We start from the raw sequence: 23,779 nt of genomic DNA, 5'->3' as shown, positions 1-23,779 counted from the left end.
GGGTCCAACCATTCTGGAGGGCAATTTGGAATTAAGCTCAAAAAGTTATCAAACTGTGCATAACCTTTGATCCAGCAGTATTGCTACTGAGCATATATCCCAAAGAGATATTAAAGAAGAGAAAGGGACTGTATGTGAAAAAATGTTTGTGGCAGCCCTTTTCATAGTGGCTAGGAACTAGAATAGTTGAGTAAATTACGGTATATCAATGTTATGGAATATTATTGTTCTGTAAGGAATGACCAGCAGGATAAATGCAGAGAGTCTTGGAGAGATTTACATGAACTGATGCTACATGAAATGAGCAGAACCAGGAGGTCATTATACACTTCAACAACAATAGTATATGAGGATCAATTCTGATAGAAGTGGCTATGCAATGAGCAGGATCCAATTCAGTTCCAATTGATCAGTGATGAACAAAACCAGCTACACCCAGGGAAAGAACACTGGGAAAAGAGGGTGATTGCTCCAATTTTTGTTTTTCTTCCCAGGTTATTTTTACCATTCAAAATCTGATTTTTCTTGAGCAAGAAGAGAATTGTATAAAAATGTACACATAAATTGTATTTAAGATATACTTTAACATGTTTAACATGTATGAAATTGCTGCCATCTAGGGGAGGGGGTGGAGGGAGGGAAGGCAAAAATTAGAAGAGAAGTGTTTGCAAGGGTCAATGTTGAAAAATTACCCGTGTGTAGTTCTGTCAATAAAAATCTATAATTTAAAAAAAATAAAATTTCTGCACTGACCATAAAAAAAAAGAAAAAAAAAAAGATGATGGAGAGCAGACATGACTTTCTGTGACCTTCTCTTACCTTCTCTCAAACCAATTCTACATTAAACCTCTAAACTGGTTTTGGAATCAAAGAACCCACATATATTTGGAGTACAACACATTTCCAGAAGAAGATACCTTGGAAGAACTTCAGAACAGGCTTGTTTCAAATGGGAAGGGGGGCAGTCTGCCAAGCACAGACAGCAGCACAGGGAGACAAGGACAAGAAGCTGGGGCAGGAAGTCAGAGCATTGCAATTTTCATGCACCTGGGAATCTTCTGTGAGCTTCTTAGGCTACTCTGTCCTGGTTGCAAGCAAATGGTTTTGGCAGATTTGCTACAAAAGGCAAATTGTAAACCAATGAGCCCCAGAAGAACATGGGACCTAGCTTCAATTACTCAGCACCAAAAGTCCATTAGCAGAACTGCCCCAGGGCAAATTAAAGTGGCTATCACTCCTTTGCATTGAGCAGCCCTCAAGCCTTAAAAAAATGAGCAAAACAAAAACAAAAACAAAAACAAAAAAAGAACTCTCACTGTAGACAGCTTTTATGGAGAGAAGAATAGATCTCAAACCCTGAGGTCTTAAATGCAAATCAACTCCAGATGAAGTCACAAAGGGTAGATATGAGCTGGTCCCCTATATATATGTATTGGATTTAACATTAATTTTTAACATATTTAACATGTATTGGACTGCCTGCCTTCTAGGAGAGGGGATGGGGGAAAGGAGGGGAAAATTTGGAACAGAAAGTTTTACAAGGGTCATTGGTGAAAAAAATTACCCATGCATAAGTTTTGTAAATACAAAAGATATAATAATTTAAAAAAAAGAAAAAAGAAAAAAAAGATTGCATAAAGGATTTTAAAAGAGATTTAGAAGAAAATGGGGAAAGGAAATGAGATCTTTGCAAGAATGGATGGGAAAAGCATATAACTCCCTACAAAATAGATTTGTTGAAATGGAAAAAGCATACAATGCCTAATAAAATAGATATGAAAAAGATACCAATTTGTTGAAAAACAAAATTTGTGAAATTAAAAAAAATGCAATGAACAAAATAATTCAATTGGCCAACTGCAAAAGGAGCTTAAAAAGCGTAACTAAACAAAATAATTCACTAAAAATTAGAATTGAACAAGTGGAAGTGAATGACTTCTTGCTACCTTTTAGCAGGATATAGTTTCCTTCCTTATCTTTTTTAATTAGATCAATTTTTGCTTTGTCTTGATCTGAGATAAGGATGGCTACCCCTACTTTTTTGACTTCACCTGAAGCCTAATAGATTCTGCTCCAGCCTTTTATCTTTACTCTGTATGTATCTCCCTGCTTTAAATGTGTTTCCTTTAAACAATATATTGTAGGGTTCTGACTTTTGATCCAGTCTGCTATCCACCTCTACTTAATGGGAGAGTTCATCCAATTCACATTTACAGTTAAAATTACTAATTCTGTATTTCCTGCCATCATACTATCCCCAGATTATGCTTTTGTTTTTCCTTGCCCCCCTAGAATCCCTTCCCCAATATTAAACTTATGGGCCCTACTTGCGTCACACAGCCCTCTCTCTTTAGTATCCCTCCCTCCTCCCTTTAAATCTTTCCCTTTTTTTTTTTGTATCCTTCCCCTATTACTCTTGTCCTTATTCCCTTTTTCTCTCCCACTTTTTAATGAGGTGAGAGAGAATTCTCTGTAAAACAAATATGTCAATTATTTTCTCTTTGAGCCAACTCTGATGAGAGTAAGATTCACACAATGTTCCTCCCCCTCTCTAAATTCCCTCAGATATGATAGGTTTTCTTTGTCTCTTCGTAGGATATAGTTTCCTTCTTTTTATCTCCCCTTTCCCCTTTTTCTGACACTATGCCCTTTTCATTTCTACTTCCCTTTTTTATATCAGTAAAATCCAATTATACATGTGTATTTTATGTATATCTACAACAGAAATACAGTTCTCAAGAGTTCCTTTTACCTTTTTCTGCTTCTCTTGAGTCCTATGGTTGGAGATCAAATTTTTTGTTTAGATCTGTTTTTTTTTTTATTTCTTAGAAACAAATAAAATTCATCTGTTTCATTAAATGTTCGTCTTCTTCCATGGAAGAAAATGCTCAGCTTAGATGTATAGTTTATTCTTGGTTGCATTCCAAGTTCTTTTGCCTTTTGGAATATCAGATTCCACGCCCTTTGATCCTTTAATGTGGATGCAGCCAGATCTTGAGTGACCCTTATTGTGGCACCTTGATATTTTAATTGTTTTTTCCTGGCTGCTTGTAATATTTTTTCCTTAGTCTGATAGTTCTGAAATTTGGCCACAATATTCTGTGGAGTTTTTTGTTTTTTTGGGGTTTTTTTAGGGTCTTTTTCAGAAAGTTATTCGATGAATTCTTTCAATGCCTATTTTCCCTTCTGGTTCTGTTACTTCTGGCCAGTTCTCTTTTGATGATTTCCTGTAAAATAGTATATAAGCTCTTTTTTTCCTCATAATTTTCTGGAAGGCCAATAATCCTCAGATTATCTCTCCTAGATCTATTTTCCAGTTCTGTTATTTTTCCAAGTAGATATGTAATATTTCTTTCTATTTTTCATTTTTTTGGTTTTGCGTGACTGATTCTTGATGTCTCAAGGAATCATTTATTTCTATTTGTTCAGTTCTGATTTTTAAAGAGTTATTTTCTTCATTACCTTTTTATTTTACTTCTTTTTGTATATGTCCAATTGAATTTTTAAATGACTTGTTTTGCTCTATGAAGTTTTTTCCATTTCACTATTTTTTTTTTTTTTTTTTTTTAGTGAGGTATTTTCTTTTTCTAATTCACAAATCTACTTTCTTGGGAATTCTTTATCTTTTCCAATTCACAAATTCTGTTTCTCTGCACTGGGAGTTTTTTGCCTTTTCCAATTCACATTTCAGGAGGTTGTTACTCTCTTGTATAGCTTCTCTTTCCTTTCCCCACTTTTCTTCTAGCTCTCTTTTAAGATTTTTAATAGTCTCTTCTAGGAGAGCCTTTTGTGTTAGGGACCAACAATTGTCTGGAGACTGTCTGGTATTAGTCTCCTCGGGGTTTTCACCAGTCAAATGCTATTTTTGAGGCTTAATTCAAAGGTTGGTAGTGAGGGCATGAGAGGATCTTATAGAATCGAGTGTGCCTTCTCCGCCATCTTGGCTCCACCCCCCCTTCCCCATGAATGACTTCTTAAGACTTTAAGAATCAGTCAAACAAAAACAACAAAAAAGGAAAAATAGAAGAAAATATGAAATATCTCCTAGGAAAAACTATTGAAGTAAAAAATAAATATAGGAGAAACAATTTAAGGATTATTTGACTTTTTTTTTCTGAGAAAGGAGCAAAGTTTATTATAATTGTAATGCTAATTGAAACTGGCTAAGTGCCAAAAGAATTTTTTTTTTAATTTTTTATTTTATTTTATAATTATAACATTTTTTGACAGTACATATGCATGGGTAATTTTTTACAACATTATCCCTTGCACTTACTTCTATTCAGATTTTTTCCCTTCCTCCCCCAACCCCCTCCCCCAGATGGCAAGCAGTCTTATATATGTTAAATATATTACAGTATAATTTAGATATAATATATGTGTGTAGAACCGAATTTTTTTGTTGCACAGGAAGAATTGGATTCAGAAGGTAAAAATAACAGTTTACATTCATTTCCCAGTGTTCCTTTTCTGGATGTAGCTGGTTCTGTCCATCATTAATCAATTGGAATTGGATTAGCTCTTCTCTATGTTGAAGAAATCCACTTCCATCAGCATACATCCTCGTACAGTATCATTGTTGAAGTGTATAATGATCTTCTGGTTCTGCTCGTTTCACTCAGCATCAATTGATGTAAGTCTCTCCAAGCCTCTCTGTATTTCTCCTGTTGGTCATTTCTTATAGAAAAATAATATTCCATAACATTCATATACCATAGTTTACCCAACCATTCTCCAATTGATGGACATCCATTCATCTTCCAGCTTCTAGCCACTATGAAAAGGGCTGCCACAAACATTTTGGCATATACAGGACCCTTTCCCTTCTCTAGTAGTTCCTTGGGGCATAAGCCCAGTAGTAGTATGGCTGGGTCAAAGGGTATGCACATTTTGATAACTTTTGGGCATAATTCCAGATTGCTCTCCAGAATGGTTGGATTCTTTCACAACTCCACCAACAATGCATCAGTGTCCCAGTTTTCCCACAGCCCCTCCAACATTCATCGTTATTTGTTCCTGTCATCTTAGCCAATCTGACAGGTGTGTAATGATACCTCAGAGTTGTCTTAATTTGCATTTCTCTGATCAATAGTGATTTGGAACACTCTTTCATATGAGTGGAAATAGTTTTAATTTCATCATCTGAAAATTGTCTGTTCATATCCTTTGACCATTTATCAATTGGAGAATGGCTTGATTTCTTATAAATTAAAGTCAATTCTCTGTATATTTTGGAGATGAGGCCTTTATCAGAACCTTTAACTGTAAAATTTTTTTCCCAATTTGTTACTTCCCTTCTAATCTTGTTTGCATTAGTTTTGTTTGTGCAGAAACTTTTTAATTTGGTGTAATCAAAATGTTCTATTTTGTGATCAATAATGGTCTCTAGTTCTCCCTTGGACACAAACTCCTTCCTCCTCCACAAGTCCGAGAGGTAAACCATCCCATGTTCCTCCAATTTATTTATGATTTCGTTCTTTATGCCTAAATCTTGGATCCATTTTGATCTAATCTTAGTATGTGGTGTTAAATGTGGGTCCATGCCTAGTTTCTGCCATACTAATTTCCAGTTTTGCCAGCAGTTTTTGTCAAATAATGAATTCTTATCCCAAAATTTGGGATCTTTGGGTTTGTCAAAGATTAGATTGCTATTTTTATTCACTATCTTGCCCTGTGAACCTAACCTATGCCACTGATCAACTAGTCTATTTCTTAGCCAATACCAAATGGTTTTGGTGACTGTTGCTTTATAATATAGCTTTAAATCAGGTACACTTAGACCACCTTCCTCTGACTTTTTTTTCATTAGTTCCCTTGCAATTCTCGACCTTTTATTCTTCCATATGAATTTTGTTGTTATTTTTTCTAGGTCATTAAAATAGTTTCTTGGGAGTCTGATTGGTATAGCACTAAATAAATAGATTAGTTTGGGGAGTATTGTCATCTTTATTATATTCGCTCGGCCTATCCAAGAACACTGAATGTCTTTCCAATTATTTAAATCTGACTTTATTTTTGTGGCAAGTTGTTAGGATTACTAGGTGAGAACTGAGGATGTCTGGATAGTGACAAGGTGAGAATTCAGGTTTTCTGGACAATTACAAGGTGAGAACTCAGGTTGACTTGATGGAAGGAGCAGGCTCATTGGCTGAGGTGGTTCCTGTAGTGAACCGTTGTCTCCAGGCAGTTGCTGTTAACTCTTGTCCTTAGAAGTGACTTCCCTTCCTGCAGAGAGCCCCGTCAGGCCTGATGTAATGCAGAGTCCTCTTCTTGAATCCTGGCTCTGAATCTCCTCCAGCTCTTATCCTTCCTCAGTTCTCACCTAGTAATCCTAACAGCAAGAATATGTCTATTGATACACGCTATGTTCATCTCCCTCCTTTCTTTCTCTCAGATATAATAGGTTACCTTTGCCTCTTCATGCGATGTAGTACCACCACTTTATACTTTTTTATGATATAATCTCCTTTCCACCTCTAGTTTCTAAGACAAATTGTACATATGTTCTTTACATATTTTTTTGACAGAAGTATAGTTCTCAAGATTTCTTTTTACCTTTTTTAGAAGTCTCTTGAGTTCTGTATTTGAAGATCAATCCTTTTATGTAGGTCTGGTTTTTTCATCAAAAATAGATGGAATTCATTTATTTCGTTAAATGTCCATCTTCTTCCCTGGAAAACGATGCTCATTCTTGCTGGGTAAGTTATTCTTGGCTGCATACCAAGTTCCTTAGCCTTTCGGAATATCATGTTCCAGGCCCTGCGTTCTTTTAATGTGGACGCTGCTAGATCCTGTGTTATCCTTATTGTGGATCCTCCATATCTGAATTGTTTTTTTCTAGCAGCTTCCAATATCTTTTCCTTTGTCTGATGGTTCTTGAACTTGGCCACTATATTTCTTGGCGTTTTGATTTTAGGGTCCCTTTCAGTAGGTGATCGATGAATTTTTTCAATGTCTATTTTACCCTCTGTTTCCAAAATGTCTGGGCAGTTCTCTTTGATAATTTCCTCGAAAATGGTGTCCAAGCTCTTTTTTTTCCTCCCATTTTTCAGGGAGTCCGATTATTCTCAAATTGTCTCTCCTGGATCTGTTTTCCAGGTCTGTTGTCTTTCTGGTAAGGTACTTGACAGTCTTTTCAATTGTTTCATTTCTCTGGTTTTGCTTGACTCCCTCTTGGTTTCTCCTTGAGTCATTCATTTCTACTTGTCCCAGTCTAATTTTCAATGATGTATTTTCTTCACTCACTTTTTTTATATCTCTTTGTAATTGTCCAATTGAGTTTTTATCTTCTATGGAATTTTTTTCCATTTTATCCATTTTATTTTTTAGAGAGCTGATTTCTTTTTCCAGCTCTCTAATCCTGTTTTCCTTGGAGTTGTTTACCTTTTCCAGCTCACTAATCCTGTTTTCCTTGGAGTTGTTTACCTTTTCCAGCTCACTAATCTTGTTTCTCAATGATTTGATTTCTTTATCCACTCTGTCTTTGAATGCATGGGATGACTTCTCCAGGCTCTCTTGCCAAGCTTCCCTTTCCTTTTCCCATTTCTCTTCCAGCTCTCTTGTGAGAGCCTTTTTGATTTCCTCTATGAGGTTCTTTTGCATTGAGGAGCAGCTTATATCCCTCCCAGGGGATACATCTGGGGACAGTCTGTTCCTAGTCTCCTCAGCATTTGAGGTCTGCTCCCTCTCCACACAGAAGCTGTCAATGGTTAGAGCCCTTTTGAATTTTTTGTTCATTTTGTCAGAGTAGGAATCAAAGAAAACAAACTGACAAGAGAAACAATTGGTCTGTTTTGCAGGGGATAGGGCTGGATGGTATTAATGGGCTTCCTCTACAGACTGGGGATAGGGCAGCAGAGAGCCACTAACAGAACAGCAATGACTGTACTGAGTCTGCGCTCTGAGGCTCTGAGAACGCACCGAGTCAGTCCAGGTGGGGGTTGGGGGTGGCCCGGCTCTGAGAGAAGCTGGCTTTCTGGGGTTTTAATCTTCACCTCTGGTGTTTACACCCTCTCCACCGCTCCTGGCTTGCTGCCAAGACGGAGCATCCACACTGGGGCAAAAGCCCTTTCACAGAAACGGCAGAGATCATACCCCTCCCCCTCAGGTCTGAGTTGTGTGAGCTGCCTGTCTTGCTCTGGCTGTCTGCCCTCAGTCTGCGCCCAGTCTGATTGACCCTCCCCCGAACAAACACAGACCTTTTCTGGCGACTTTCAAGGATGTCTTCTCTTGGTGATAATTTGTGGATTTCTTTCTGGTTCAAGCATTAAGTCAGAGGCTTGTCATGAAGTAAGTTCTGAGAGAAAACGAGGAGCTCAAGCAGCTGTCTGCCTCCACGCCGCCATCTTGGCCGGAAGTCCGATTATTTGACTTTCTGAAAGCCACAATGAAAAAAAGAACTTAGACATTATCTTACAGGGAATCATAAAATAAAACTGCCCTGATGTCAGAGGGTAAAATAACTATTGAAAGAATCACCTCCTGAAAGAGACCCGAAAATTAAAACCCCAAAGAATATCGTAGCTAAATTTCAGAACTATCGCATCAAGGAAAACATATTGCAAGCAGCCAGAAGAAAAAAAACAAAAACAAAAAACAAAAAAAACAAAACAAAACAAAACAAAAAAAAAAAACAATTTAAATACTGAAGAACCACAACCACAATTAGAATTACCCAGGACCTAACAGCTTCCACTTTAAAGAATCAAAGGGCCTGGAATCTAATATTCTGAAAGGCAAAGGAACTTGGCTTACAAACAAGAATAAGCTATCCAGGTAAAATGAGCATTATGCTTCAGGGAAGAAGATGGACATTCCTTGATATAGGTGAAGTTCACATATTTCTAATGAAAAGACCTGAACTGAACAAAATGTTTGATCTCTAAAAATAGAACTCAAGAAAAGCATAAAAAAGGTAAAAAAGAATGAACTTTTGAGAATCATATTTCTGTTTTGGGTATACTTAGTGAATGTAGGTATAATTTGTTTTTTATTATGATAATATGAAAAAGAAACTAAAGGTGGAAAGGAACTCATACTGGAAAAAGAGGAAAAAGAGGTAAAAAGAAATGAAATCTCACAAAGAGGCAAAAAAGACCTATTATAATTGAGGGAAAGAAGGGAGGGAGATGAGCATTGTGTAAATCTTACTCTCATTAGATTTGGTTCAAAGAGAGACTGTCTGATATATTTGTTTTCACTGAGAAAATTGTCTCACTTTATAGGGAAGTGGGAGCAGAAATGGGAAAAGAAAGGGAAAGACTAATAGAAGGGAAAGCAGAAGTATTAGGGAGAAAATGTAAAAAGGGCTGAGGAGGCTCTAAAAGTGGAAGGTTATATAAGGGAGGGAATTATAAAAAGCAAAATATTGGTAAGGAAGGAAGAGAGAAAGGAAAGAGAAAAACATCACAGGATAAATAAAATGGCAGGAAATACAGAATTAGTTATTTTAACTGTGAATGTGAATGGGATGAACTCTCCCATAAAATGGAAGCAGATAGCAAACTGGATTAAAAGCCAGAATCCTACAATCTGTTGTTTATAAGAAACACATTTTAAGCAGAGTGATACATACAGAATAAAGGTAAAGCACTGGAGCAGAATCTATTATGCTTCAGGTGAAGTAAAAACAAAACAAAACAAAACAAAACAAAACAAAAACAAAACAAAACAAAACAAACAAAAAAAAAAAACAGGTCAAGTAAAAGCAAAGATCGACCTAATTAAAAGAGATGAGGCAGAAAACTGTATTTTACTAAAGAGTGTTATAGATAATGAAGCAATATCAGTATTAAACATATATGCACTAAGTGATATAGCACCAAAATTCCTAGAGGAGAATTTAAAAGAGATGCAAGAAGAAATACACACCAAAACTATACAAGTAGGGTATCTCATCCTTGCTCTCTCATAACTAGATAAATGAAACCACAACATAAATAAGAAAGAAGTTAAGGAAGTAAACAGAATGTTAGAAAAGTTAGATATGATGGATGTTTGGAGAAAAATGAATGGAAATAGAATGGGGTTCACTTTTTTGTCAACAGTTCATGGAACCTATACAAAATTTTACCATGTATTAGGACATTAAAACCTCAAAATGAAATGCAGAAAGGCAGAAATAATAAGTGCATTTTTTTTTCAAATCATGATGCAATAAAAACCACATGCAATATAAGGCCAGGAGAAAATAGATCCAAAATTAATTGGAAATTAAATAATCTAATCCTAAAAAATAAATGGGTGAAACAACAAATCATAGACACAATCAACAACTTCATCCAAGAGAATGACAATAATCAAACAACATATCAAAATTTGTGAGATCAGCCAAAGTACTTATAAAAGGAAATTTTATATCTCTAATTATATCTTTAGATGCTTAGTTGCATAAAATAGAGAAAGAGAAGATCAATGAATTGGGCTAAACTAAAAAAAAGCTAAAAAAAGAACAAATTAAAAACCCTCAATTAAATACCAAATTTGAAATTCTGAAAATGAAAGGAAAGATTAATAAAATTGAAAATAAGAAAACTCTTGAATTAATAAATAAAACTAAGAGTTGGCTTTATGAAAAAAATAGATAAACCTTTAGTTTAGTTTGATTAGAAAAAGAAAAGAAAAAAATCAAATCTGAGTCTCAAAAATGAAAAGGGAGAACTTTCCACTAATGAAGAGGAAATTAGAATAATAATTAAGTTATTTTGCCCAACTATACTCCAATAAATTTGATAATCTAAGTGAAATGGAGGAATATCAGCAAAAATATAGATTGCCCAGGTTAACAAAAGAGGAAATAAATTATTTAAATAGTCCCATTTTAGAAAAAGAAATAGTATAAGCTATAATTAAACTCCCTAAGAAAAAAATCTCCAAGGCCAGATTGATTTATGTGTGAATTCTATCAAACATTTAAATAACAATTAATTCCAATACTGTATAAATTATTTGAAAAACTAGGGAAAGGAGTCCTACCAAATTCCTTTTATGACATAGATATGGTATTGATAGCTAAACTAGGTAGGGTCAAAGCAGAGAATGAAAATTACACACAAATTTCCTTAATGAACATTGATGCAAAAATCTTAAATAAAATATTAACAATGAGATTACAGCAAGTAATCCCCAGGAAAATACAATATGACGAAGTAACATTTATATCAGGTATGTAGGGCTAGTTCAATATTAGGAAAACTCTCAGCATAATTGACTATATCAATAACCAACCAAACAAAAATCATGTGATTATCTCAATAGATGCAGAAAAAGCATTTCATAAAATCCAACACCCATTACTATTAAAAACACTAGAGAGTATAGGAATAAATACACTTTTCCTTAAAATGATCAGTTAGTATCTATTTAAAACCATTCTCAAAAAGATCAGGAGGGAAACAAAGTTGCCCACTATCACTATTACTATTCAATATTGTATTAGAAATGATAGCTTTGGCAATAAGAGAAGAAAAGAAAAATTTTTTTGATTTTTTTTTAAATTTTTATTTAATTTTATAATTATAACTTTTTTTTTTGACAGTACATATGCATGGGTAATTGTTTACAACATTATCCCTTGCACTTACTTCTTTCTATTCAGATTTTTTCCCTTCCTCCCCCAACCCGTTCCCCCAGATGGCAGGCAGTCTTATACATGTTAAATATATTACAGTATATTCTAGATACAATATATGTGTGTAGATCCAAATTTCTTGTTGCACAGGAAGAATTGGATTCAGAAGGTAAAAATAATAGTTTACACTCATTTCCCAGTGTTCCTTTTCTGGATGTAGCTGATTCTGTCCATCATTAATCAATTGGAATTGGATTAGCTCTTCTCTATGTTGAAGATATCCACTTCCATCAGAATACATCCTCGTACAGTATCATTGTTGAAGTGTATATTGATCTTCTGGTTCTGCTCGTTTCACTTAGCATCAGTTGATGTAAGTCTCTCCAAGCCTCTCTATATTTCTCCAGTTGGTTATTTCTTACAGAACAATAATATTCCATAACATTCATATACCATAATTTACCCAACCATTCTCCAATTGATGGACATCCATTCATCTTCCAGCTTCTAGCCACTATGAAAAGGGCTGCCACAAACATTTTGGCACATACAGGTCCCTTTCCCAAGAAAAGAAAATTAAAGGAATTAGAGTAGGTCATGAGGAAACCAAATTATCACTCTTTGCAGATGATATAATGTTATACTTAGAGAAACCTAGGAAATCAACTAAAAATCTACTAGAAACAATTCACAACTTTAGCAAAGTTGCAGGATACAAAATAAATCCATATAAATCATCAGCATTTTTATATATTACCAACAAAGTCCAGCATCAAGAGATATAAAACGAAATTCCATTAAAATTATTATTGATAGTATAAAATATTTGGGAATTTCTGCCAAGGGAAAGTCAGGAATTAACTACATGAGCAAAACTTTCACACAAATAAAGTAAGATCTAATCAGCAAATATAATAAAAATGACAATACTACCTAAATTAAATTTAGTGTCATGTCATACCAATCAAACTCCTAAGAATTTATTTTACAAATGTATAAAAAATAATAATAAATTTCATCTGGAAGAAAAAAATAATTAAGAATTTCAAGGGCATTAATGAAAAAAATGCTAATGAAGATGGCCTAGCTGTGCCAGACCTAAAACTATATTAAATAGCAGTAGTCATTAAAACCATTTGGTACTGGCTGAGAAATAGTTGATCAGTGGAATAGATTAGGATAACAGGACAAAATAGTCAATAACTATAGCAATGTAGTGTTTCACAAACCCAAGGACCCCAACTTTTAGGATAAGAACTCACTATTTTACAAAAACTGCTAGGAAAATTGGAAACTAGTATGGAAGGAACTAGGCATTGACTCATATCTAACACCCGATACCAAGATAAGGTCAAAATGGGTTCATGATTTAAACATAAAGAGTGATATTACAAGCAAATTAGAAGGACATAAGATAGTTTACTTCTCACATCTGTGGAGAAGGAAAGAGTTTGTGTCCAAAGAAGAACTGGAACTCATAATTGAATACCAAATAGATAATTTTGATTATATTAAGTTAAAAAGTGTTTGTACCAACAAAACTAATGCAGACAAGATTAGAAGGGAAGCAATAAATTGCAAAAACACTTTTAAATTTAAGGGTTCTGATAAAGTCCTCAATTCTAAAATATATAGAGTATTGACTCAAATTTATAAGAATTCAAGCCATTCTCCTATCAATAAATGGTCAGAGAATATGTTGGTCAGACAATTTTCAGATGAATAAATTAAAACAATCTTTAATCATATAAAAAGCTGCTCTAAATCACTGTTGATTAGAGAAATGCAAATTAAGACAACTGAAATACCACTACACACCTCTCAGATTGGCTGAGATGACAGAAAAAGATGATGAATGTTGGAGGTGATGTGGAAAAACTGGAACACTGTGGTGGAACTATGAACAGATCCAGCCATTCTGGAGAGCAATTTGGAATTATGTTAAAAAAAAAAAAATTATCAAACGCCCTTTGATTCAACAGTGTTTTTATTGTACCTATATCTCAAAGAGATCTTAAAGGAAAGAGACCCACATATGCAAAAATGTTTGTGGCAACCCTTTTCATAGTGGCAAAAAACTGGAAACTGTGGATGGCCATCTGTTGGAGAATGGCTGAATATGAATGTTATGGAATATCATTGTTATATAAGAAATGATCAGGAGCATGATTTTAGAGAGGCTATGGGAGACTTACATGAACTTATACGAAGTGAAATGAACACAACCAGGAGATCATAGTACACAGCAACATCAATATTATATGAAGATCAATTCTGATGAATGTGACTCTTTCCAACAGTTAGATGATTAATGCCAGTTACAATGATGTTTTGATGAAGAGAGCCATCTACATCCAAAGAGAGGACTGTGAGAACTGAATGTGAATCACAACATAACATTCTCACTCTTTTTTATATTGTTCACTAGCATTTTGTTTTCTTACTCATTTTCTTTCTTTTTTGATTTGATTTTTCTTGTGCAAAAAAATATGAATATATTTATACTTATTGGATTTAACCTTTATTTTAACTTGTATAACATATATTGAATTGCTTGCCATCTAGAGGAGAGGGTGGGGGGGAAAGAGGGGAAAATCTGAAACACAAAGTTATGCAAGGGTCAATGTTGAAAAATTATCCATGCACAAGTTTTGATAATAAAAAGCTTAAAAAATAAAATTAAAAAAAAAGAAATTAGACCTTTATCAGAAAAATTGTCTGTAATGATTTTTTCCCTAGCTTTGAACTTTCTTTTTAATTTTATTGCTGTTCATTTTATTTGGAAAAAAAATCCCTTGAAGAAATATATATATATATATATATATATATATATATATATATATATATATATATTTCATGTATAAAATCAGTGGATATGACAACTAGTATGGTCTCTGGGTCAACCAATGTAAAAGAAGTAATATCTTATTTCCTACTAATGACTCAGAGTAAAAGAAAACTTATTTTCTCTTAAAATTTATTACATCCTCTTTGAAGGTAGAGTCAAAATGGTGAAGACAGAAATTTACTTGAGCTGTCCCTCAAACCCCTCCATATACCTTTATTTTTTTTCCACATACCTTTAAACAATGACTTTAAATAAATTCTAGAGCAGAAGAACACACACACACACACACACACACACACACACACAAAGAGTGAAACAATTTTCCAGCCAAGAAATTTAAATCTGTCATATTCAGAGTAGAGTGTGGGCAGAGCCAGCATAGCCCTAGACCCAGCAAACTAAAAACAAGCTTAAAGAGACTGAATCAGTGGCAGCAGCTGTGATTTCCAGATGTCACTGAAACCAAAGACCATTTAAAATATAAGCAGGAAAATGAAAAAAAAAATCATTTAGGAAAGTGAATCCTACACCTTGGAAGCAAAGACCTACTTTCATAAAAAAGTTAAAAACCAAATAATAGCCTGGGAAAATGAGCAAACAACAGAAAAAGATTCTGACCATAGAAAGGTACTGTGGTAACAAGGAAGGTTAAAGTATATACTAAGGAGATAACAATGTCAAAGCTCCACTATCCAAAGCTTCCAAGAAAAATATGAATTGGCCTCATGTTGTGGAAGTGTTCAAAAAAAGATTTTGAATATCAAATAAGAGAGGTATAAAAAATTGGGAAGAGATATGAGAATGGTGCAAGAAAATCATGAAAAACAAGTTAATAGCTTGGTCAATCACACACACACACACACACACACACACACACACACATGCACAAATACTGAAGAAATAACATCTTAAAAACAGACTAGGCTAAACATAAATAAAAAAATAAACAAACAAACAAACAAACAAACAAACAAATAAATAAATAAATAAAGGTAAAAACAACCAATGAGAGTAAGAATGCCTTAAAAAGGCTAACTGGACAAATGGCAAGAGAGGCACAAAAATTCTGGAAAACAAATAAAGGAGAGAGAATTTAAACTATTTGAAAGCCATGATCAAAAAAAGAACCTAGATATCATCTTTCACAAAATTGTCAAGGAAAACTGCCCTGATATTCTAAAACCAGAGGGTAAAATAGAAATTGAAAGAATCCAACAATTGCTTCCTGAAAGAGATCCCCAAATGAAAACTCCAAGAAATATTATAACCAAATTCCAGAGCTCACAGGGCAAGGGGAAAATATCACAAACACCTAGGTATTATGGAATCATAGGCAAGCTAATACTAGATGTAGGAAATTCTGCATTAAGGATTGGAGGTTTGGAATAAGATATTCTGGAGGACAAAGGATCTATGATTACAACCAAGAATCATATACTCAGAAAAAACTGAGTATGATCCTTCAAGGGAAAAAATAAACACTCAATGCAGAGAGGATTGTCAAGCATTCTTGATGAAAAAGACAAAAGCTGAATAGAAATTTTGACTTTCAAATACAAGACTCAAGAGAAAAATTTAAAAAAATGAAAGAGGAAAGGGAAATCATAAAGGACTGTATAAAGTTAAATTATTTACATTTTGACATGGGAAGATGATACTTTTAACTCATAAGACCCTATTGTTAGGACAGTTCAAAGTATATACAGACAGAGAGCACAGATGTGAGTTGAATATGAAGGGATTATATCTTTAAAAAAACAAGAGGGAGAGAGGAGAAAGTGAAAGGGAAAAGGTAAAATGGAGTAAATTATCTCACATAAAAGTGTTAATAAAAACCTTTTGTAGTAGAGGGAAAGGGAGAAGATAAAAAAGAGTGGGTGAACATTGTTCTCATCAAAGAGAATAACTTTCACATTCAATTGGCTATGGTAATCTATCTCACATTACAAGAATGTAGGAAGTGCAGAAAATTAGAAAGGGAGGGTGGTAGCAGGGAGGACAGATTTGGAAAAGAGGATAGTCAGAAGAAAAATAATTTTGAGATGGGACAGGGTGAAAGGGAAAGAGAATAGCTTAAGGGAAAATAGAGTTAGTAAGAGTAATTACCCTTTGTATTTTTTTTTTTTTTCAGTAATTCCCTGACATTCTTGACCATTTGTTCTTCCATATAAATTCTGCTATTATTTTTTCTAAATCTATAAAATAATTTTGGGAAGTTTAGGCAGAATTGTCAATTTTATTATATTAGCTCAGCTTATTGATATTTTTGCAATTGTTTAGATCTGACTTTTATTTGTGTATGAAGTGTTTTTTAACTGTGTTAATATAGTTCTTGGGTTTGTCTTGGCAAGTAGACTCACAAGTACTTTATTTTGTCTACAATAATTTTAAATGGAATTTTTCTTTCTATCTTTTGCTGATGGGCTTTGTCAGTAATATATAGAAAGGTTGAGGATCTATGTGGGTTTATTTTATATCCTGCAACTTTGCTTAATCTGTGTATTGTTTCCAACAGGTTTTTGGATGATTTTCTAGGATTTTCTAAGTATATCATCTTATCATCTTCAAAGAGTGATAGTTTTATTTTCTCATAGCCTATTCTAATTCATCTAATTCTTATAGTTAAAGCCAACATTTCTAATACAATGTTAAATAACAGTGGTGATAATGGGCATCCTTGTTTCATCCCTGATCTTTTTGGGAATGTATACAGCTTCTCTCCATTACAAATAATGATTACTATTAGTTTTCAATTAGAAACTGCTTGTTATTTTAAAGAAAGCTCCCTTTGTCCCTATACTTGTTTATAATAGAATTGGGTGCTGTATTTTGTCAGAAATATTTTTCACATCTATTGAAATAATCATATAATTTCTTTTGGTTTGTTATTAATAGGGTGAATTATGGCAATACTTTTGCTGATATTGAACTAGCCTGGCATTCCTACTATAAATTCTATGTGGTCATAGTGTATTATCCTGCTGATAAGTTGATGTTCTATTTTTTCTAATATTTTATTTTAAATATTTGCATCAATATTCATTAGGGAGATTTATCTATAATTTTCTTTCTTTGTTTTGCCTCTTCCTGGTTTAGATATCAGTACCATATTTGTGTCATAAAAGGATTTTGGCAGTACTTCTTCATTGCCTATTTTTCCAAGTAGTTTATATAATATTGGATTTAATTGTTCTTCAAATGTTTGGTAGAATTCACTTTTGAATCTATCTGGCCATGGAGATTTGTTCTTAGAGAGATCATTAATGACTTGTTCAATTTCTTTTTCTAAAATAAGACTATTTAAGTATTTTATTTCCTCTTCTGTTAACCTGGACAATTTATATTTTTATAAATATTTGGTCATTTCAGTTAGATTGTCAGCCTTGCTGCTATAGAGTTGGGCAAAATTGCTTCTAATTATTGCTTCAATTTCTTTGTCATTGGCGGCAAATTCACTTTTTTTCATTTTTGATGCTGATGATTGTTGTTTTTTTTTTCTTTTCTAATCAAATCAACCAAAAGTTTATCTATTTTTTTCCCATAAAACCAACTCTTAGTTTTATTTATTAGTTCAATAATTGATGAGACAACATAGCAATATTTATGGGAGACAGCCAAAGCAATTCTTAGGGGAAGTTTTAAATCTCTTATTAGCTACATTAATAAAATAGAGAAAGGATATCAAAGACTTGGGCATCCAACTAATTTATAACAGGGAGTTTTAACTTTTTTTTTTTTTTTTTTTTACTTCTTCATTGTTTAGGGTACCCTTTAGCAAAATGTGCTTTCCTTCTTATTCCTTCTTTTGATCTCTTTTCAGATCTATTTTTACTTTACCTTTATCTGACAACTATCCCTGCTTTCTTTATTTCAGCTGAAGCATAATAAATTCCATTCCAGCCTTTTACCTTTACTCTGTATGTTTCTCTCTGCATCAAATATGTTTCTTATAAACAACATATTGTAGGATTCTGTTTTTTAATCCACTCTACTATTTGTTTCCATTTTATGGGAGAGTTCATCCCATTCACAATAACAGTTATGAATACCGGTTGTATATTGCCCTCCATCCTATGTTTTTCTTCTCTGTATACATTTCTTCTCTTTTCTTACCCTGTCCTTAGTGATTTTTTTGTTTGTTTGTTTGCTTGTTTTACCATCCCACACACTATCTTATCTCTTATTACCCTTCCCCTTACTTTTTTTAACCCACTCCACCCAATGTCTTATTTTCTATCATCCCTCCCCTCTTCTCTTACGTTTTTCCCATGGTGTTTCTCCTCTCCCTTCTATCCTCCCACTCCTTTTTTTCTCTTTCTCCTATATCTTTTTAGGGTTATATAAATTTCTATAACCAACTGAATGATTAACTTATGCCCTTTTAGAACCAAAATTGATGAGATGCTGCTTCAGACAATGTACATTCTCCTCTCTTTTCCCCTCAGTTCTTTTGCATTTCTTCATGTGAACAAGTGTCCCATTATGCCCCTTTCCTTTTTCCAGTACAAAAATTTTTGCACCCTTTAGTGTCTTTTTCTTTGATGTCATCACATCAGAGTCTATCCAGAAACACACCTTCAATCCATGTGATATCCCCTCTGTCTGCCCCAGTTCTCAAGAGTTATAGATATCATTTTCCCAACTAGGTATCTAAACAATTTAAACTTTAAATAGTATATATTTCCCTCAACTTTCCTTTTTATGATTCTCTTCAGTCTTGTTTATAGATTAAATTCTATGTTTAGTTTTTTTTTTTTTTTTTTCCAATAGAAATGATTAAAAGTCTCTTACATCATTGAAACTCCAGCTCCTTCCCTGAAAGATTATGCAAAATCTTGCTGGGTAGTTAATTCTTGGTTATAACCCTAGGTCCTTTGCCTTCTGGAATATGGTATTCAAAACCCTCTTATCCTTTATCATAGAATCTGCCAGATCCTGATTGTTATTCCTTGATACTGGCATTGTTTTTATCTGGCAAATTGCTATATTTTTCTGTGAATTTTTAGTTCTGGAGTTTCACAGCATTGTTTTTTTGGGTTTTCCTTGTGGGATCTCTTTCTGAAGGTGATCGATAGATTCTTTCAAGAAGTATTTCACTTTATTTGTAGACTATCAAGTCACCTTTTCTTAATTATTTCTTGAAGAATGCTATTCAGGCTCTTTTTATGGCCATGGCCTTCAGGTACACCAATCGTTTTTAAAATTGTTTCTTCTGGCTCTATTTTATTGGTCAGCTGATTTTCCAATGATGTATTTCACATTTTCTTCCATTTTTTTTTCATTTTTAAAAATTTGTTTGACTAATTCTTGCTATCTCACAGAGTTAATAGCTTTCATTTGCCCTGTCCTAGTTTTTAGTGTATGATTTTTTTCAGTTAGCTTTTTCTATTTGGTTAATTCTACTTTGAAAGGAGTTTTCTTCAGGTAATTTTTTTCTTCCTTTTTTCAACTGTTAATTCTCTCATGCATTTCTCTCATTCCCTTTCCCATTTTTTCTTTTACCTCTCTTATGAACATTTTGTCCTCATCTGAGTTTGTGTTTTGGTCTGCCCAGTCACTATAGTCGTTTTTCTATGGTGATGATTCTTTTCTGTTTCTTGCTCATTTTCTTTTCTTTTCTTTCCTTTTATTTTATTTTATTTTTATTTTATTTTATTTTTTTTATTTTTACATTTATGGTTGAGTTTTGCTTCTGGGGTAAAGAGGGCTGTGTCCCAAGCTTCCTGTGCAGATATGAGCTTTGACTTTGAGCACAGGGGTCCCTTGTGTTTGCAGTAAGTATCTTTGCCTGCTCTTCTCAGGAAACATCCTGGTTTCCCAAGAATTTGCCTTCTTTGTTGGGACTTGGAACTGCCCCACTGATTTGCTCCTCTACTGAGCCAGGACTGAGGTTCTTAGTTGCTGATTGCTATGGTTAAGACACTTTCACTGACTCTCTCAGAGTCTATCTGACCTGGGCTGAACACTCTTTCACTGCAGTGAGACTGACTTTTATTGAAGTTTTTTCTAGTCTATCTTGAGCTGGAGAGTGGTTTCATTCCATCACACTCTGTTAAGAGGCTTGGTTTCATGTGGTTTTCGAGGGAAACTGGGAGAGCTTAAGAGCTTCCTGGCTTCACTTAGCATTCTTGGCTCCACCTCCAGAAAACAGATCAACTACAAAATTGTTGTGGTCTGTAGCAGAAGAAAAATTGTACCACTGATGAATTAGCAGTGCCAGGTAAGTATTAGAGTGATTTGAATTGTAATAATAGCAATGACATCAGAAATTTCAGAATAACATTTACTTTGAGATTATCTATCTATTGATCATGTTATTTTGTCTTTATAAGTAACATTTAGTGTTTTTAAGCTGGAAAATTTATATTTAAATCTTAAGAAGTTTTCTTATATTGCCAAAAAGTAATATGACTTACCCAATGTCCAACAGTTGAAGTACATGTGTGCATGTGTGTTTATGTAAAGAGTGCAGAGAGGAGAGACAGAGAGATGGAGGGAGAGAAACTAAAAAAAGCAATGTTCTCTTCTTTTTCTAATTTTTGGGAAGTTGATCATTTCCACTTGTTCATCCTAAATTGATCTGAATCTTAAAGGTATATATATATATATATATATATTATGCAAAGTGATTTCATTTTTATCTATCATATATTAACAGAATTTTCAAGTTGGAAGAATTTTAATTATTATTTATTCTAATAAGTTCTTGAAAATGGATCTCTATCACAGCATACCAAATAATTGATGACCCACTCTTTAATGATAGGACACACATTATCTCCTGTGGCAAGCCATTCCACTCCTGGAGATCATATTTATTTGAAAACATATTTTCTTAATCTTATTTCCTTGCTACTTTTATTCATTTCTCCTGGTTTTGCTCTCTGAGAACTAAAAAAATAAGTCTATCCTTATCATGAATAGTTGTCTTTACATACTTTTTAATCCCTAATATCAAAGTATCACTGCTCATCAGTCATCTACATCAATAATGAGGTCAAACTCAAACAGTAACAGGACCAGCTGCACATAAGGATCCTTGCTGCAGCTTACTGAATTAGAAAAATATACATCAATATTATTTATGTTCTATTGTAATTTTTAATTTATTTTCTGAAACAGTTTCCAATTTTATCTTACTATAATTGGGACCACACTCCAGAGTACCAGATTGTGTGTTCTATATATCTCTATTCTATCCCCAGAGTGCTAAAATTCATATAAAAAATCTCACTTCCAAATGGATTAAATGAGGATTGAAATGACTAAGTAACTGACATAATTTATTGCAAAGAGACCTGGGTTGACAATCTTGTTGTCTCAAGTATTCTTCTATTAACACATTGTTGGACCCTGGGTAAGTCGAATTTCTTGTCATTTCTAAATAGAAATAATATTTGATGATCCAATTTGAAATTCCCTGCCAACAAAGACATTTGTGAAAGCAAAATTAAGTAAATTTTGTACATGTTATTTCAAAATAAATAGAATTTTCTCTGTAAATATATTGCTATTATTATAATTATAAAAACTGTAATATATAGATGACATTATTATCTCATCAGTGCTAAAAAATTGCTGGGAGTTCCCAGCCCAAGATCTACAGATATAACAAGATGAAGGTGTAGGGTGTGGCAGGGATACTTCTGGTCACATTGATTTCTATGGTGACATGATATTTTCTTGATTGACTACCAGTGTGGAAGTGCTAATCACTAAGTAGTTGCACAAAAGAGAACAGCTTCCCCTCTTTTCATTCCAAACAAGCATGCACTCACACACACACACACACACACACACACACACACACACACACACACACACACTTTTCTGTCTATGAATTGTACAGGACCCTTTCAATCAACATTCTAAAATTGGTTACAAAGTTTAACCTGATTTCTCTGTTTGTCATCATGGCAACTGAATTCATATGAAAACTAGCAAAGGAAGTTTGAACCAGTTAAGTCTTCTTTGGGTCTAACAGTAATTTGTATTTCTTTCACTTTTTATCATACTGACCAGAAACTTTAAAGTGAAAATTATAAAGCTTGAAGATAATTTCATTAGTTTAAAATTCATATAGTTATATGAGTTGAGAGGTAGCAATCAACTATTTAAATGTTGGGGTTTGATAGTAGAGAGAATTGCTAATAGAAAAACAGCACCAAGATTGACCATTTTTTCAGTAGGCATGTGCCACGAGCTTTCTGGACATATGTAAACTGCTTGATTAATAGTCTTATTTGTGATAAGATATTTCTACTTATTTGCATTTGAAATTTTCCCCATAATATTTCTTTTTTTAATTTCTTTTGAGTTTTTATTTTAATATTTTATTTTTTTCAAAGTATATGTAAAAATAATTTTAACCTTTGCTTTCTATAATTTTGAATTCCAAATTTTCTTCCTTTATTTTTATTGTATTGAGAAGAAAAGATAATTTGATAATGATTATATATGTGCAATCATACAAAACATTTCCATAGTAGCCATATTGTAAAAGAAAACATTAAAAAAAATAAAGTAAAAAAACAAAACAAAACAGTATGAATCAATCTGCATTCAGATTCCATTGGTTCTTTCATTAGGGGGGGATAACATCTTTCATCATTTTTCAGAATTATCCTATAACTGTATATAGTAGTCATTCCATGGATCGTTGTTCAATATTGTTGTTACTGTATACAATGTTCTCCTGATTCTGTTCACTTCACTCATGTAAGTTTTTCCAGATTTTTCTAAAAGCACTCTTTGTCATTTCTTAAATCACAATAGCATTTAAAAATGATCATATATCACAACTTGTTCAGTTATTCCCCAACTAATGAGCATCCTCTCAACTTCCAATTCTTTGTCACCACAAAAAAGCTGCTATAGATATTTTTGTATATAGATTTCTTTTCTCTTTAAAAAAAATCACTTTGAAATACAGACCTAGTAGTGATATTTCTGATTCAAAGGATATTGATGACTTTATAACTTTTTGGGAATAGTTCCACATTGCTCTCCAGAATTGTTAGATATATTCACAATTCCAAAAATAGTATATTAGTGTCACATTTTTTTTCCTTTTGCCTGTATCATTTGTCATTTTCCTTTTCTGATATATCAGTAAATCTGATATGAGAAAGTACCTCAAAATTGTTTTAATCTGAATTTCTCTAAATAGTGATTTAAATCATAGTTATGATTATGGATAACTTTGATTTCTTCATCTGAAAACTTCCTGTTCATATTCTTTGACCATTTTTCAATTGACAAAGGATTCATATTGTAAATTTGAGTCAGCTCTCTATACATTTGAGAAATGAAGTCTTTATTAGAAAAACTTGATGTATTTTTTTTCCATTTAGTTTTTTCTT

The sequence above is a fragment of the Sminthopsis crassicaudata genome, chromosome 4 (assembly GCF_048593235.1).
Source record: "Sminthopsis crassicaudata isolate SCR6 chromosome 4, ASM4859323v1, whole genome shotgun sequence".
Lineage (NCBI taxonomy): Eukaryota > Metazoa > Chordata > Mammalia > Dasyuromorphia > Dasyuridae > Sminthopsis > Sminthopsis crassicaudata.
The sequence above is the reverse complement of the archived record's forward strand: the minus strand, read 5'-3'. Positions refer to the sequence as shown.